Source organism: Heteronotia binoei, chromosome 14, assembly GCF_032191835.1.
Source record: "Heteronotia binoei isolate CCM8104 ecotype False Entrance Well chromosome 14, APGP_CSIRO_Hbin_v1, whole genome shotgun sequence".
In the NCBI taxonomy this organism is placed as follows: Eukaryota; Metazoa; Chordata; class Lepidosauria; order Squamata; family Gekkonidae; genus Heteronotia; species Heteronotia binoei.
In genome coordinates, this window is record NC_083236.1 from 33,898,148 (window position 1) to 33,915,697 (window position 17,550).

The 17,550-nt window shown below is 47.3% G+C and overlaps 1 non-coding gene across 1 annotated transcript; it reads right to left on the reverse strand.

Annotated features, from left to right (window-relative positions):
• Window positions 1–14,571: 14,571 nt before the first annotated feature.
• TRNAL-CAG (transfer RNA leucine (anticodon CAG)) lies at window positions 14,572–14,654 on the reverse strand. The gene has a single exon. It is a non-coding gene; the product is annotated as a tRNA-Leu (tRNA).
• Window positions 14,655–17,550: the final 2,896 nt, after the last annotated feature.

Here is a 17,550-nt window from a genome sequence, read left to right on the forward strand (position 1 = left end):
TACGTAACTCACTGAAAATGTCAAGACAGTGTGCGATTGCAATTAAAAAGGCCAACGCCATGCTGGGAATTATTAGGAAGGGAATTGAAAACAAATCAGCCAGTATCATAATGCCCCTGTATAAATCGATGGTGCGGTCTCATTTGGAATACTGTGTGCAATTCTGGTCACCGCACTTCAAAAAGGATATTATAGCATTGGAAAAAGTCCAGAAAAGGGCAACTAGAATGATTAAAGGGTTGGAACACTGTCCCTATGAAGAAAGGTTAAAACGCTTGGGGCTCTTTAGCTTGGAGAAACGTTGACTGAGGGGTGACATGATAGAGGTTTACAAGATAATGCATGGGATGGAGAAAGTAGAGAAAGAAGTACTTTTCTCCCTTTCTCACAGTACAAGAACTCATGGGCATTCGATGAAATTGCTGAGCAGTCAGGTTAAAACAGATAAAAGGAAGTACTTCTTCACCCAAAGGTGAAGAATTCACTGCCACAGGAGGTGGTGGCAGCTACAAGCATAGACAGCTTCAAGAGGGCATTAGATAAAAATATGGAGCAGAGGTCCATCAGTGGCTATTAGCCACAGTGTGTGTGTGTGTATATATATATATATATATATATATATATATATATATATATATATATATATATATATATATAAATTTTTTTTGGGCCACTGTGTGACACTGAGTGTTAGACTGGATGGGCCATTGGCCTGATCCAACATGGCTTCTCTTATGTTCTTATGATAGACCTAGCAAAATATTTGTGGGTACAACATTTCTCCTTCTCCCATAATACTAGAATGCAGGGTTAGACAATGGAAGAATAGATTCCAGATACTCAAAAGGGATTAGCAGTTGACTTGAAGAGATTAGTGCTACACGATGTGCTACTGGTTCTGATGGCTTTAAAGGGAGATTGGGTCAATAAGGCTACCTTTGGCTGTTGGCTAAATAGGACCTCCAGATTCAAAGGAAGAATGGTCAGATGCTGGGGAGGATTGAGGAATTGAGGGGTGTTGCCAGCAAGTTTTACTTGTGGGTTGTCCTATGGCATCTGGCTGGTCACGGCTGGAAACAGGATATTGGACTAGATATTGGGCCAATGGTTCAGCATGGTTACTGTTCTGACTAATCTTTTTGCTGTGTTCCTGATAGAATGAAGCAGGTGTCTCAATCCACATATAGTAGCTGAGATAAAGCTACCAGTAAGTCTATGCCTGAGCTACATTTTGAACCCCTGTATTCCAGGCCCAAGCCCAATACTCTATTGACTAGAAAGACAAAGTCGCCCACTGAAAAGGGAGACTCCCAGCCTCTCCTGCTGCTCCTCTGCTGCTATTCTGTGGAATTCTGGGGAAATTCTAGGAGAACCTGGGGGTGGCGTCTGGGGAGGATAAGGAAACCAGCATCACATAAACTGCACAGTAAGTACTTGGGAGTTATATCACAGTGCTGGTGCAACACTCTAGGATTCATCCCAAATTCTGTGGTTTTAATAGAGTGTCATATTGGTGCTGTGACATAACTTCTGGGTGTTCACTAGAAATTGATATCATACTGTTGATGGCATGACATCATTTTCCTCATCTCTGCCTCTTTCTACTATTGGTTGCCAGCTACTATATTGGATCACAGTTGCAAAGAAACTTGGTTCTGCAGTGCCTCATTATATTGCTGAGAGGCTAAGCATTGTTAGGCAGCTTGCATTGAAATGAACATATCAGTTGTTCTGTGGGTTGAAATTATCCCTCCAGATTAGGCAAATCCAGTGGCAGCTGTGATTTCTAGAACTGCCAGTCTTCAAGTGGGGAATGACAGCTGATCTCCAGACAACAGAGGTCAGTTCCTCTGGAGGAAATGTCTGTTTTGGTATTCTATGGTATACTATAGAGTCTAGGAAAAACAGAAGTCCTGGGATCAGGGCTTTTTTTGAGCAGGAACACACAGGAATGCAGTTCTGGCTGGCTTGGTGGCAGGGGGTGTGGCTTAATATGCAAATGAGTTCCTGATGGGCTTTCTCTCCCCAAAAGCCCTGTGTGAAACCATGGTGATGTCAGGGGGTGTGGCCTAATATGAAAATGAGTTCCTGCTGGGCTTTTTCTACAAAAAAAGCCCTGCCTAGGATTATATTACATCCCCACAGAGCTTTATCCTCCCTAGCGTTGCCAGGTCCAGTTCAAGAAATATCTGGGGACCAGTGTTCCCTCTAAGCTGAGTTAACATGAGCTAGCTCACAGATTTTTAGCCTCCAGCCTTCAGATTTTTGTCTTAGCTCAGGAAGGATGACCCCAGAGCACAATAATTTATGCAGTAGCTCACAAAGTAGAATTTTTGCTCACAAGACTCTGAAGCTTAGAGGGAACATTGCCAGGGACTTTGGGGGTGGAGCCAAGAGCAAGGTTGCGACAAGCATAATTGAACTCCAAAAGGAGTTCTGGCCCTTATATTTAAAGGGACTGCCCACCTTTTACATGCCTTCCCTTCACTGGAAATAATGAAGGATAGGGGCACCTTCTTTGTGGGTCCATAGAATTGGATCCCCTGGTCCAATCATTTTGAAACTTGGAGGGCATTAGATGCTATGCTGCAAATTTGGTGCCTCTATCTCAGAACACACGCACACCCCAGAGCCCCAGATACCAGTGGATCAATAGAGTGCCCAGCAGACATTCCCTCCCCCCCCCCGCTTTCTGATGACCCTGAAGCAGGGGAAGGGCCTCCAAACCGGGGGATCCCCTGCCCCCATCTGGGGATTGGCAATGCTGGTCCTCCCCCACTGCAGATTTCACCCTCCTCGGGCAATGGCCCCAAATCTCCAGGGATTTCCCAAGCCAGAATTAGCTAGCAACCCTATTTCTGACAGTACCCTGTAGTGCAAGGAGTCTGAAGCTATGTCTCATAGACATTTTCTTCAGGTCCTGCTTGAACTGGCCTATAGAGGAAGTATAAATTTAGATCAAGACCTGGCCCCAGCTAGAATGGAAGGGGGAGCCCTCTTTTGAAGATGATTACTTTGCAACACATAAATTCGCTGTGATCCTTGAACCTGAAATAAAACTGGAGGAATGAGTTTGCATGGCACTGAAAAATGTACTTGACATTAGCTGTTATCTTCTGGCTGCCCCAGAGGGCCTTGAAGGCATTCCGTCCTTAAAGGGTTCCTGTTTTTGTTATACATTCTTTCTACACATGCAAATGGAGAAGCCAATAGTATCACCCTCCAGGCACCATCTACTCTACATTCCATCTCTTATATCTCCAGACATTTCTACTGAGACTGGCCGTGCGCCCACTTCGTGTAGAAACTGGCTCATGTTCACCAAGGGCCCAGGTGCCGTGCCAGATTTTCTGCCTAGATGGAAATCTATCTGTCGTATGGAACTTGCCATTCACTGCCATCCTAGCCAAATGCTGGCACATGCACAAGAGTTGCCAGTGAGTTCTCGAAGTGCATTTGTTTATTTAAAATAATTTATATCTCTGGCACCCCAAAGACTCAAAGCAGGGAAGAACAATGGAAAAACAATATAAAGCCTTTTGATAAAACAAATACTAAAGCAAAATATTAAAAACCAAACTAAACAAGAAAATATACTTCCATCATCAGGCTAGTCCACCTTTTCCCATGCTTGAGCAGCCCCAAAGTTCTCTAGAACAGCTGTTTGGCAGCTGGTCTAGAAAGCCAGCAGTCCTTTGACCTCTTCCAGAAGGCTGTTTTCTGGCTTTAGAAATACATGGAGATTTGATGGTGAAGCTTGGGAGGGTGGGGTTAAGGGAGGTAAGATACCTTGGTAGGGTATAATGCCATGCAGTCCACCCCCCACCCCACCCAAAGCAACCATTTTCTCCAGGAGAAGTGGAAAAAATTCTTTAACAAAATAAATAATAAACAAATAAGAGATCTATGTAGTCTGGAGATCAGTTGTAATTCCAGGAGATCCCCAGCCCCCACCTGGAGGTTTGCAATGGCAACTCTAGAAAAATCCCAGCTAAGACCATAGCAAAATGTGTCTTACACAACAGAGGTACTTATCTAGGCCTGCCAGTCCCCAGGTCTGGGCAGGGGATCCCCTGGTTTTGCAGACTCCTTCTGACCAGTGTATTCACTTTCATTTAGTGGAGGTGCAGCTGCTAGGGAACCCTTTGAAGGCAAAAAGAAAAAGAAAATACAGAAATAAAGACTGTATTCAGGGGAACTTCACTGCTATATTTATTTAGGGAATGGGAAAGTCTCTAGGCTCCACCCCCAAGGTCCCCAGGTGTTTTTTGAGTTGGACCTGGCAGCCCTATAGACCTTGCTGGGAAGAAAAAAGTTCAGCATCTCCACAGGAACATGCAGATATAGGCAGTCCTTCAAGTACAAGACTGGGGAAGGCAATGGCAAACCACCCTGTTAAAAAAGTCTGCTGTGAAAACTTTGTGAAAGCAACGTCACCCCAGAGTCGGAACGACTGGTGCTTGCAGAGGGGACCTTTCCTTTCCTTTCAAGTACATGAGCCCAGTTCATTGAATTGTCTTTTGATCCAGAAAGAGTTTAGAATAGGCTATATCATTTTATTAGGCTTCCCTCCCCCGCCCCATTTCTGGTGACTCTGAAGGGGAATTGGCCTCTCTACTCACGAGTTGCAGCCAACTTCTTCCAAGTAACACAGACACCCCATCCCAAGAGGAAGCCTTTCCAATCCGAGACTGGAGCCTCTGGAGGGGGATAGTCACATGGTGGCTTTGGGGGTGGGGATTCCCCCGCCGGCCAGCTGACTGGGGGCGGGAAGCAGCCTGGGAAAGTGGAAGACCCCCCGCTGGGACCTGGGGATTGGCAAGCCTACCGCCAACGGGGCAAAAGAGTAAAGTGCGGGCTCCTGGGGCTCTTGCAAGGTGCTGGCCGCCCCAGCGCTGAACTTGCTTTTGTGAGAGCTTTTGTGAGAGAGGGAGACTAAAACCGGGGTGTCTCAGATCCAACTCTGACATTCTAACCCCTACACCGCACTGGTTCCACTAGCTAGGGCACTGTTCAGCCTCATCTTGACAGATCTCCATTGTGACTGCACAGTCTCATCAGTTGCATGGGCATGGGTCTGTCAGATTTCCTATGCACTTCTACTTTCCTGCTTACACCCCATTCCCCTTCGGGTAGTTTTCCTGGTTCCTAAGTCAACCTTTGATTCTGTCCTGAACTTGTGTGGATCTACCTGAACATCTTTTCCAATAGATCCAGGTGGATAGTTATGTTGGTCTGAAGCAGTAGAACAAAGTTTGAGTCCAGTGGCACCTTTAAGACCTACAAAGTTTTACTCAAGCACACAAAAGCTCATATCTTGAATAAAACTTTATTGGTCTTAAAGGTGTCACTGGGTTCAAACTTCATCTGTCATATCCAAGAATGTTGCTCTTCCATCACTATAACTTGGGTGCCCATGGCCTAGTGATGAGACCCTGCTACTAATGTGCCTGACAGCAGATGTGAAGGGGTGAATCACCCTAATCCTACTGGTGTCTGTAGCTGGGAGGGAGAGGGTGAAAAGGTTGCTTTTTCCACTGTTTCTTTTTCTCCTAACATGAAAAAAATTGTGGGAATCAGGGATTGGCACAAATCCATAAAAGAACCCTGTTTTGAACACAGGGTCCAGGAGAACATGCCTCTCATGAACTCTCCATGAACCTCCATGGAAGTGAGGTTCCAGGAGGGTTCATTCTGGCTCAGAAGGAATTTAAATACCGCTGGAGCCCAACCGGCTGTCAGAGCCCACCACCAGCTAGGTGCTGCCAAGTTCCCACTGGGGGCAGGGGATCCCCTCGGTTTTGCAAACCCCAACCTGCCAGGAGGAGGGAGGAGATCACTGGGGGGGATCCCTGCCCCCCAAAGAGTCTTGCCACCATGCAGTGTACACAGTATGATGACATTACCCAGAAGTGGCATATTGCACCAGGCACGTCGCACAGGGACATTTAGGAAATTGCAGAAATTCTATGGTTTCACATGGGATGCTCTAGCAATTGGAGTGACTCTATGGCCACCCAACTCAACTGAGCTCCAAGAGTTAGCTCTAGAGGTACTTATAGGCCTTCAGAACCCACTTAGGAGTATGTGCGGCCTGTAAGTGAACTTCAAAGGCCTATAAAAGCTTCAGAGGTCACTCTCAGAGTTCAGTCAGGATGGTCTGATCTGGAGACAGGCTTTGAAGGCATTTAAATGCCGTCAGAGATCACTCAAGATGGGCCAAACTTCCAAACCAGACAAACCATGAGCTGGTTCATCCAATGAAGACATTGGTTGGAGGTTCATGAAAACCACGAACCATGAACCTCAAACAAACCTCCATTTCCCCAGTTCATGCCCATCCTTAGTGGGAATGCAACTGAGGCCTCCCTGTCCTCCCCCTTCCAAAAACACCCCAAATGTCCTTTCTCTTCACCCTTTGCTTTTTTTTTAAATCACTGATGAAAAATGGTCTTGGGTGAGATCCATAGCTTTCATCTTCATGAACCGCAGCCTTTGCAGTGACTCTAGCAAGAGATATTTAGAAGACAACTGAGATTACAGCTTGACTAGAAAACCATCTTACTCAAAATTGCCAGAGAAAAGGTTTCTTCCCCACTAAGGACTTGAAATAATATAGTTTGTTCTTCATTGAATTTAACTGGAGCCAGACAGCATTGTGATTCACATTTCTTGTTCTTCTGTTATTGGTACTCAAATCTAAGTTTGACTTTATGCAGCCCTGTGTCATATCTTTGCACATATAATACTAGAACTATGAATATATCCTAGTTGGAGCCCCATTACCTATTTCTGCCCACTATTCCATTTTTACTGCTCTACATTATATTTCCACTGATTTTTTTTTTAAAATCCCCGCTTCCATGTAGAAACTAGTCTAAGGGAGAAAAATGAGCTTTTCTTCTACTTGGTTAAACAGATTATGCAGATAGATTAATAATACTATGATTATGATTCTTAATATTATTATTAATAATAATGATGATAATAATAATTATTGTGCAGCTTTTAGGCACTTCTTGGGACAGAAATTGCAGATACCTGTGTTGGTCTGACCCAAAACAAAAGCCACGAAATGTCTTCCTTTTTCAAGGCCATCTCAAAATACTGTGCAATCTGAGACCCTTTGTTTCTATAGCAAGGGAATTCTCAATATAGAAACTTGATAGTCCTAGCAGATCCCTGAAGATATCATCCACATATGTTTCTTTCCAGAAACAAAACTGTCAGCACCAGAGATAGCCTGTTTGTCTATTAATGGTGGGTAAGGCCCACCCACCCCCATCCTTGGCCCCAATTCCCCACCCATAAAAAATTGAGGAGTGGAAGGAAAAATGGCCAGAAAATGGCGTTCAGTGTCGCTCTCTAGGATTCTGTTCTAGACTCTGTGCTCTTTATGGTAGATATTAGGAGAAATTCCTACAGTATCAATAGGAAGTAGGGTTGCCAAGTCCAATTCAAGAAATATCTGGGGAGTTTGGGGGTGGAGCCAGGAGACATTAGGGGTGGAGCCAAGATCAAGGCTGTGACAAGCATAATTGAACTCCAAAGGGAGTTCTGGCTGTCACATTTAAAGGGACAGCACACCTTTTCAATTCCTTCCTTCCATAGGAAATAATGAAGGATAGGGTCACCTTCTTTTGGGGCTCATAGAATTGGACCCCCTGGTCCAATCTTTTTGAAACTTGGGGGGTATTTTGGGGAGAGGCACTAGATGCTGTACCTCAAAAAACAGCCCCCCCCCAGAGCCCCAGATACCCGCAGATCAATTCTCCATGATTTTCTAAGGGAATAAATCTCCATAGGGAATAATAGAGTTCCCAGCAGACATTTCCCTCCCCTCCTCCTCCCCTGCTTTCTGATGACCCTGAAGCGGGGGGAGGGTCTCCAAACCAGGGGATCCCCTGCCCCCACCTGGGGATTGGCAACCCTAATAGGAAGTGATGTCACATTCTCACCATACTCCACTTTCCCTAGGCTTGGCTGTGAAAATCTTCTGACTTGTTTAAATAGTGCAGGCAGCTCTAACCACACAATGAAGTGATGAGCTAAACAGCAGAGAGATAAATCCTACAATATACAAGGTTTTGTTCTTTAAGAGTCTAGAGCAGATCCTTTTTCTGGATCATTTTGGGGGTGCATAAACTACTTTGAAGCAGCCTGAAAACTACCTGTCTCTCATGAGCTACCTGTTGGGATATCTCTGCTTTAGAACACAGTTGTGAAATGATGGAAGTAAAGGCCTAGAGTTTATAACCACCTCATCTCTTCCAAATAATCTATGGCCTACACTTGAAATCTGTTAAATGCTGCAAATCCCAAACAAACTTGCTGCCGATGGCAATTATTAAAAGTAAGTTTCTCCCGTTCCTGAGTGCCAGGGCTCCACTTCACATCAGTCTTCTTTGGCACCTGAGTGCTCATATCCTGAGATTCTCTAAAACCGTCTCAGATCTGTTTATACCTCCTTCTCCACAAGGCAAATTTTCTGCTGAGGTTTTGCAGGCAGGGAAAGGAGCCAAAGGCATCAAACAGAATGTTTTCTCTATAAATATATACATTGGAGACTTTTACTTTATTTTATAGAACATGCAAAGACCAGCATGTTCGATAAAATAATGCATAAGAACTTGGGCAGAAGGTCTATTTTAAACCATATGGATAACAATCAAACCAAAATATGGCTAGCTATGATGGTGTGGTGCTAGAGATGAGATGTGGTGCTACAGAGAGATTGTGTGGTATAGTGGCTAGAGTGTTGGAACAGGAACCGAGAGAGCCCCAGTCTGCCACAGGGCTTTTTGGGACAGGGCTGGGTGTCATGTGACATTCCATCTCTTCCATTTTTTACCTACAGCAATCTTGCGAGGTAGTGTCACTTCCCAGGGCACCCCAACTCTGGGGGTGAAGGGCTGGAATGTAGGTTCTGCCTTAGGCATGCCGACAGCACTGTAATGTGGCAGGAGAAGCCCCCCCTGGAGGTCAGTGAGGACATGGAAGGAGCAAATAGGAGAAAGGTTAACCAGGGTCAGAGACAGAGTGTGGTGCTAGGAGAGAAGGTATTGCCCTGACACCCCCAAGTGTGGGGGGTCCTTCAATCCTGTCTCCAATTAGGGTGGACATAATGTCTGAAGGCCAGCCAGGGACACCTTTGGGGGGGGGGAAGGTAGGGGTGCGCGCGTGCAAAGCCGGAAACAGGAAGTGACGTCACTTCCGGTGACGGCACTTCCGGTGACGTCATGCCACCTGCCGGAAACAGGAAGTGACATCACTTCCTGTGACATCATTTCCCCCGCGCCGCCTGCCGGAAGCAGGAAGTGACATCACTTCCTGTGACATCATTTCCCCCAAATGACATCATTTCCCCCAAATGCCACTGCCGGAAACAGGAAGTGACTTCACAGAACTTCCTGTGACGTCCCCAAAAATCCCCCAAATATCACCGCGGGAAACACCAAGATTATTTATAGAGAGGGAAAGGGGGAAGTAAAGTTAAATGAAACTCTTTTTTTACTTTTTTCAAAGTGAGAAGACTAGAGAGAACGAGTTCCATGCTGAGAAGCCAGTCAGATTCCAGTGAGATTCCAGTGAGACTGTGCTGCATAATGCAGCCTATTTATTTTGTCCTGTTTGCTCTGTTGGCTCTATCTGCGCCACCTTCATCACTTTCAGGGTGTGGATCCCCCAGTGGGGTGGTCTCCCGACTCCCTCCGCCGGCTGTTTCTGATAGCCCTGCGCCCCCTCTTTCATTTGATATGTGTCCCGTGCGGGTGCCACCCTCCCGCCGGGAGATGCCGCAAAATGAGCCCCCTTGAGGCTTATGGCGGCAGGGCTCGGGGGAAGCGAGCTAGACTGCTGTTCTTTTGAGGGGTTATAGAGTGTTTCGAGCCCGTCCCTGTGGCATTGGTCCCATCGTTGTGGGACCCAGGGGGCCGGCGCAGCGGCACGCCGAAGCAGCCTGTCACTAATAACACAGGTCGAGATGCAGGACAGGAACCCGGAAGTGACCGACAGGCTGCTTCAGCGTGCCGCTGCCCCACAACGATGGGACCGATGCCACAGGGACGGGCTCGAAGGAAGGGAGGGAGGGAGGGAAGGAGGGAAGGAAGAAAGGAAGGAAGGGAGGAAGGGAAGGAGGGAAGGAAGGAAGAAAGGAAGGAAGGAGGGAGGGAGGGAGGGAGGGAGGAAGGAGGGAGGGAGGGAAGGAAGGGAGGAGGGAGGGAAGGAAGGAAGGAAGGAAGGAAGGAAGGAAGGAAGGGAGGGAGGGAGGAGGGAGGGAAGGAAGGAAGAAAGGAAGGAGGGAGGGAGGAAGGAGGGAGGGAGGGAGGGAAGGAAGGGAGGAAGGAGGGAGGGAAGGAAGGAAGGAAGGAGGGAGGGAGGGAAGGAAGAAAGGAAGGAAGGAAGGAAGGGAGGAGGGAGGGAGGGAAGGAAGGAAGGAAGAAAGGAAGGAAGGAAGGAGGGAGGGAAGGAAGAAAGGAAGGAAGGAAGGGAGGAGGGAGGGAAGGGAAGAAAGGAAGGAGGGAGGGGAAGGAGGGAGGGAGGGAAGGAAGGCTCCCGCCAGCAGCCCTTCCCCTCCCTGCTTACTTACCTTGTTCCAGGGCGGGTGGCGGCCTCTCCTCAGGCCTGCTGGTGCTGCTGGCGGGGCTGGCGGCGGCTGCGGAGGCCGGGGAGGCGCGGAGAGGCCGGCGCTGGTCTCTGGAGGGCCTCCAGGGACCAGCGCCGGCCTCTCTGCGGCCTCCGCTGGTCTCTGGAGGCTCCCTCCAGGGACCAGCGCCGGCCTCTCCGCGGCCTCCCGCTGGTCGGCGCTGGTCGCCGGAGGCCCTCCAGAGTCTCTGGAGGGCCTCCCAGGACCAGCGCCGGCGCCCTCCGCCGCCTCTCCCGCGGCCTCCGCTGGTCGCTGGAGGCCCTCCAGAGTTTCTGGAGGCCTCCAGCGACCAGCGGAGGCCGCGGAGAGGCCTCCGCCACTGCCACCGGGCCCCGCGGGCGGGAAAGGCGGCGAGTGAGTGAGGGAGCGTCCCTGCGCGTGCGCAGGGGCCCTGCGCATGCGCAGGGACGCTCCCTCCCTCACTCGCCGCCTTCCCCGCCGGCGCCCGCGGCCCCACCCGCCTCCGGGGCTGGCTAAACCAGGACCTCTAATGGTCCCGGTATAGCCAGCCCGGGAGGCGGGAATAGGGGGCCAGAACCGGGACATTCCCGGCTGCCCGGGACAGTCTGGCCACCCTATCTCCAATGTTATTTAATATCAATATGCATCTCCCTGCCCAGCTGGTGTGGAATTTCAGGCTGGATTGACACCAGCATGCTGATGACACCCAGCTGTATCTGTTGATGGATGGCTGACCGGATGCCGGCCCTATCTATTTTGATACAAATAGTACAGGTTCTGATATGTAATCAGAAATGAACTACAACAGTACACCAGAAAATTATTCAAAACTCACACCACACATGTGTGTACGTACATATAGGTTCAAAAATTCACACTTCAGTATATTACGTTTTCATTCCTCCTGGAAAGCAATAACTGATCCTTCACTTTGAACCCTTATTAGAATTGCATTAAAGGACCAGTTACTGCATTCCAGCAGAATGAATATGTAATGTACTGAATTATGATTTTTGGAACCTATTGTCTTTGTATTATAGACACACACACATATTTATGGTGTGAGTTTTGAATGCTTTTCTGGTGTACTGTTGTAGCCCCATCTATTTTGGCTGAAGGGCTGGAAGCCATAGAGGGATGGTTGAAGCAGAGTCAACTGAAACTGAATCCTTCAAAGATGGAGGTTCTGTGGTGGTGGTGGGGCTATAGGATTGAGGTGCCAACTCCTGCTCTTGACGGTGTACCTCTAACACCTGTCCTGTACCAACCACCAAGAGCTTGAATGTACTCCTGGTCACAAACATTGCCAGACTGACATTTCTCCAGCTGTGCCAGATCAGGCAGCTAGCCCCCTTACCTGTCTCACCCTGATTTAGCCACAGTAATCCATGCAACAGTCACCTCCAGGAAAGGCTACTATAACAACACTTTGCAAAGGGGCTGTCCTTGAGTCTGATCTGGAAATTGCAACTTGTCCAGAACGCAGCAGCATAGGTACTTGCTGGGACCCTACTTTGCCAGCTGCACTAGCTCTAAGTTGAATACCAGATCAGTCAGTTTTGGTACTGACTCGCATGGCTCTAAATGGTCTGAGACTAGAGTGTGCTGACAGGCAAATCTGCCATTTCCTGTAGTAGTCTATCCTTTCATTCATCCTGGAGATTCAGCATGATTAAACCTGAGCATCGAGACGTTGCCTAGGAGGATTGGGGAGAGGGGCTCCATGTGCACAGGCAGCTTTTCATGTGCAAATTGAATCATGGCAGCATACCTGAGCTATTACATGCTGGGTTCAGCATATGCTACAGTTTATCAGGATTTCAGGGAAGCTTTTGATAAAGAACCTCAGGACTGCCAAACAGCTGCCGCTGAGTGGAACAGCCAGGGGGTGGGAATCAAGTCCACAAAGCGCCAAACGGCTTGAATTCACAGTGAATCCCCCAAGAATTACAGGAAGGCGCCACTTATTCATAGAAAGCTGATGGCTGATAAATATCCCCAAAGAATTTGTGAGAGGTTCAAGATAGCCTTCAGTGCTTCAGGAAATTGTGACTGGGCTTGTGGTACTTTCAGAAAGGTCCTCAAGATGCGTCTTGCCACAAACTGGACTGATTCATTCACAGGACCGGTTCAACACAAGAGACAAGGAAAGTGGCTCAGGTTTGCCTTGGCATGTGCACCCTGCCAACTGGAAATGAGGCACCATGAAACTTCTAGCTTGTAGGTTTTGTTTCAATCGGGGGCGAGACTGCATTTAGGAGGAAGCACCAACTCACAGCCCATTATCTTACTGCAGCCCTTTGATGCCATAATCTTGTGGTTTGCTTGGATGCTGTGTGTGAAAAAAGCTTCTTGAAAGAGAGAGAGAAAAGCAAACATGCTTATTATCCACAGTGACAGGGGGGCACTTGCGGTAACTTCTGTTCCTGCTTATGTTAGGTGTATGGGCCCCCCCCCCTGCCCCGTTTTTCTTGTTAGATAGAAAGCAGATAATGGGAAACCCATCGCTGCCTTTTCACAAGGCCATTATTTTACTATATTCTTGAAATGTGCTTTAATTAGGAAGGGAGGGCAGGGGGAGACAAAACCCCAGTGTTAAATGGTAGTCATTAGCTACCAAAGGGTGCATTATTTGCAATTGCACTTGAGGAAAACTGGACATGTCTAAATACCGGAACCGCTTACAAAGATGCATCCCTTCCCAGCAGAAATAGTAGAAGCCCTTTATGCTCAACATTTTTTTAAAGTGCATGAATACATTAAAGGACAACATAGTTTGGGGAAAACAACTGGCAAACTGGAAATAATTGTTTACTCTGAGTCAAAACGGAAGGGGAGGGGGGGGAGAGAATGGGGGGGGGGGGCTTTGTCACAAGCACTAACACAAACCTAACCAGTTCCAAGCTTTGAGGGGCCCCACCATTGTCCCCAGGGGATATTCAAAGTGGCTTTAATAGGATTGCCAGCCTCCAGATGTGGTCTGGAGATCTCCTGCCAGAAGCAGAGATTTAGAACTGCATGCATTGATTCATGTTTGAAGTAGATGTACTGTGGCTCCAAGAAGCAGTATCTTCAAGAGCAAAGGCTGAGGAAAGACCAAGGATACGAAACAGTGGAAAATTCTGGGGATGTGGTTTCTTACTCTCTCAGTTGGAATTTTATGGCTGAACGCTGAAAGGCTCCACCCAAAGTCACAGACTTATGAATTGATTCAATAGAGGCAGTTGCCTGATGGAACACTGAGTAGTGATAAGACTGTTTGGGGGAGAGAAGAGCACCCTGTGTTTCACTTTTCAGTGGCTGCATAAAATACGTGTTTGTATTTGTTGAATGTTTTATCATTATATTGCATTGAATAGAATGCATATACACACTGAATGTGTAAAGGTGTTATTATTTACCAGTGATTATTCTCACAGTTTTTTTTTTCTTTACATACACCAGTACCTGTTGTATATTACTCCCTGGAGAAAATGGCTGCTTTGAAGGATGGACTCTATGGCATTAGACCATGCTGAGGCTCCTCCCCTCTCCGAACCCTGCCCTCTCTCGGATCCATCCCCAAGATCTCCAGGTATTTTCCAACAAAGACTTGGCAATCCTAGTGGCTTACAATGTTCTCTTCTCCTCCATTTCACTCTCACAACAATCCTGTGAACTAGGTTAGGCCGAGTATGTGTGACTGGCCCAAGGTCACCCAGCAAGCTTCCTTCTTGGCAGAGTGAGGATTTGAACCTGAACATATGAAGCTGCCTTATACTGAATCAGACCCTGGGTCCATCAAAGTCAGTATTGTCTACTCAGACTGGCAGCTGCTCTCCAGGGTCTCAAGCTGAGGTTTTTCACACCTATTTGCCTGGGCCCTTTTTAGTTGGAGATGCTGGGGATTGAACCTGGAACCTCCTGCTTGCCAAGCAGATGCTCTACCAGTGAGCCACCATCCCTCCCCTTAAAGAAATCAGCTTTGTCAGAAGTGGGATTTGAACCCATGTCTCCAGGGGAGACTGCGACCTGAACACAGCACCTTAGACCACTCGGCCGTCCTGACTGGCTAAGGATTTCCTAATCCAACCCACTGCACTACACTAGCCTTCAAGAGCCAGTTGTGGTGATAGGATTACCAGGTCTGTACTGGAAAATACCTGGAGACTTTGGGAATGGATCTGGGAGAGGGCAGGGTTTAGTGAAGGGAGGGGCCAAAGCATAGTACAATGCCATAGAGTCCACCCTTCAAAGCAACCATTTTCTCCAGGGGAGCTGATCTCTGCCAGCTGGAGATCAGTTGTAAAAGTAGGAGATCTCCAGGTCTCACCTGAAGATTGGCAACTCTACATGGTTAAGAGTTGTGGACTCTAATCTAGAGAACTGGGTCTGATTCCCCACTCCTCCTCCACATAGGCTTGCCAATCCCCAGGTCCCAGCGGGAGTTCTTCTGCTTTCCCAGACTCCTTCCCACACCCAGTCAGCTGGCCAGCGGGGGGAAGCCCCGCCCCCAGAGGACCATTTACCTTTGTACCTCTGGAGGCTTCAGTCTCCAATTGAAAGGCTTCCTCTTGGGATGGTGTGTCTGTGCTGCTGTGAAGAAGTTTGCAGCAACTCGTGAGTAGAGAGGCCAATCCCCTGCTTCAGATTCGCCAGAAACGGGGTGTGGGGGAGAGGGAAACGTCTGCTGAGCACTTCATTATTCCCTATGTGAAGATCGATTCTCATAGGGTATAATGGGGAATTGATCTGGAGGTTTCGGGGGCTCTGGGGGAGCTGTTTTTTGAGGTAGAGGCACCAAATTTTCAGTATAGTATCTAGTGCCTCTCCCCAAAGTACCCCCCAAGTTTCAAAATGATTGGACCAGGGGGTCCAATTCTATGAGCCCCAAAAGAAGGTGCCCCTATCCTTCATTATTTCCTATAGAAGGAAGACATTTAAAAAGGTGTGCTGTCCCTTTAAATGTGATGGCCAGAACTCTCTTGGAGTTCAATTATGCTTGTCACACCCTTGTTCCTGGCTCTGCCCCAATGTCTCCTGGCTCCACCCCCAAAGTCTCCTAGCTCCACCCCCAAAGTCACCAGATATTTCTTGAATTGGACTTGGCAACCCTACCTCCACATGCAGCCAGCTGGGTGACCTTGGGCAAGCCACGGTCCTCTCACAGTTTTCTCAGCCCCATCTACCTCACAGTGTCTGTTGCAGGGAGAAGGGAAGGAGATTGTAAGCCACTCTGAGACTCCTTCGGGTATTGAAGGGTGAGGTATAAAACCAACTCTCTCCTTCTCCTCCTCCTCTTTTCTCTCTTCTCACTGCTTGCAATGGCTTCTGACAGTCAGTAAAGGTGGAGTAGGGATGCCATCCTCCAGGTAGGACTTGGGGATCTCCCCAAATTACAGCTCATTCCCACACTACAAGAATCAGCTCCCCTGGAGAAAATGGATGCTTTGGATGGTGGGCTCTATGGCTTTGTACCCCACTGAGATCCCTGTCCTTTCCATGCTCCATCCCCAAAACTCCAGGAGTTTCCCAACCTGATGGTGGCAACCCTCAACCCCCCCCCCCATCCGCAGCCTGTGGCTAGGGGGGACCTGGTGACCCTAGTGCTTTATATTGCTCACCCTATCCAGAGGATAAAAATCTTAGTTCCCAGATTTCTTCCCAAGATCTTCAAAAGGCAACACACAGCAATTGAACCTAGCATTAAGAAATAGGCGGGTAGCCATCAGGCACAGACTGACTGGATTTATTTATTTGTGTGGGCATTTTTTGACTGTTTATCTCTCTGAAGAAACCCAAAGGGGTTTACAAAAAAGGAAAAAAGAACCAAATTACAAAAATAAATAGGCAGATATCCTCCCCTCACCGCCGCACAAAGAAATCTGCCAAGGTGTTTCTGAAGGTCTGAGGCTTCAAACAATGAGCTAAGAGCCAAATGGTCAATTTATAGCTTGCCATGCTGTTAATATTCCTGGTTTTTCCAAGACCGTAGGACACAAATTGTTTGTTCAAAATGGCCACTTTGCAAATATACCGGAGATGGACTCCCACCATCTTAGATGAAAAGGGAGCATAGATTTGAACAGCTGCCTTTCTTGGAGCATTACAGAATGCTGTTCCTCAGATATTTCCAACCACATCATCAAAAACTCCTCTCCCTTAACTTCATTCTCAGATATATCTCATGAATCTACCCAGGTGCTGGATCAAAAACACTTGTTCAGAAAACAGCAATGTGCCTTCTTCTAGAATGGGCATCATTTATTTAAGTTTGGCTTCCCAGTTTTGCCATCTGCGTTGTTCTCTATCTACCCACCCAACTTAATAAAGATAAGTATTGGAGTGAGGGTCATATTTTCATACATTTGTTTTTCATGCTTTCATCTGACATCAAGAATCACAAAACTGAAAAACCTGTAGGAGAACATTTCAGCCTTCCAGGACATAAAATGAGGGAACTCAAAGTAGCTGTTTTATTGAAAAGAAATTTCAGGAACAGACTAGAATAGGAGATTACTAAATTATGAATTATTACAACACTCAGGATGATGGAACTTTGGGGCTTAACAGAGATATTGGGTTTTTTATCTCACTACACATGCTAACATTATCCAGTTCTCTTCTGTTTGAATACTCTTTTATGTTGTATGCTTTGCTGCTATTCACAGGTTTTGTCAATTGCCTTAATTCAATTTTAGCTATATTTACTGCTCATTTACTTATACTTCTTGGCTCTAATTAGCCTTTCCTGGCAGCACCCTTTACCTATATGTAATGGCTAGTGACTTCTGTGTATCTGAAGAAACTTGTATGCACACAAAAGGCTTATACCTGCTCATGCTGCCCAAATGTTTTTTGAGCTTATACCTGAAATAAAACATTGTTGGTCTTAATGGTGTCACTGGACTCAAACTTTGTTCTGCTGCAACACACCAACATGGTCACCCATCTGAGTACATTAC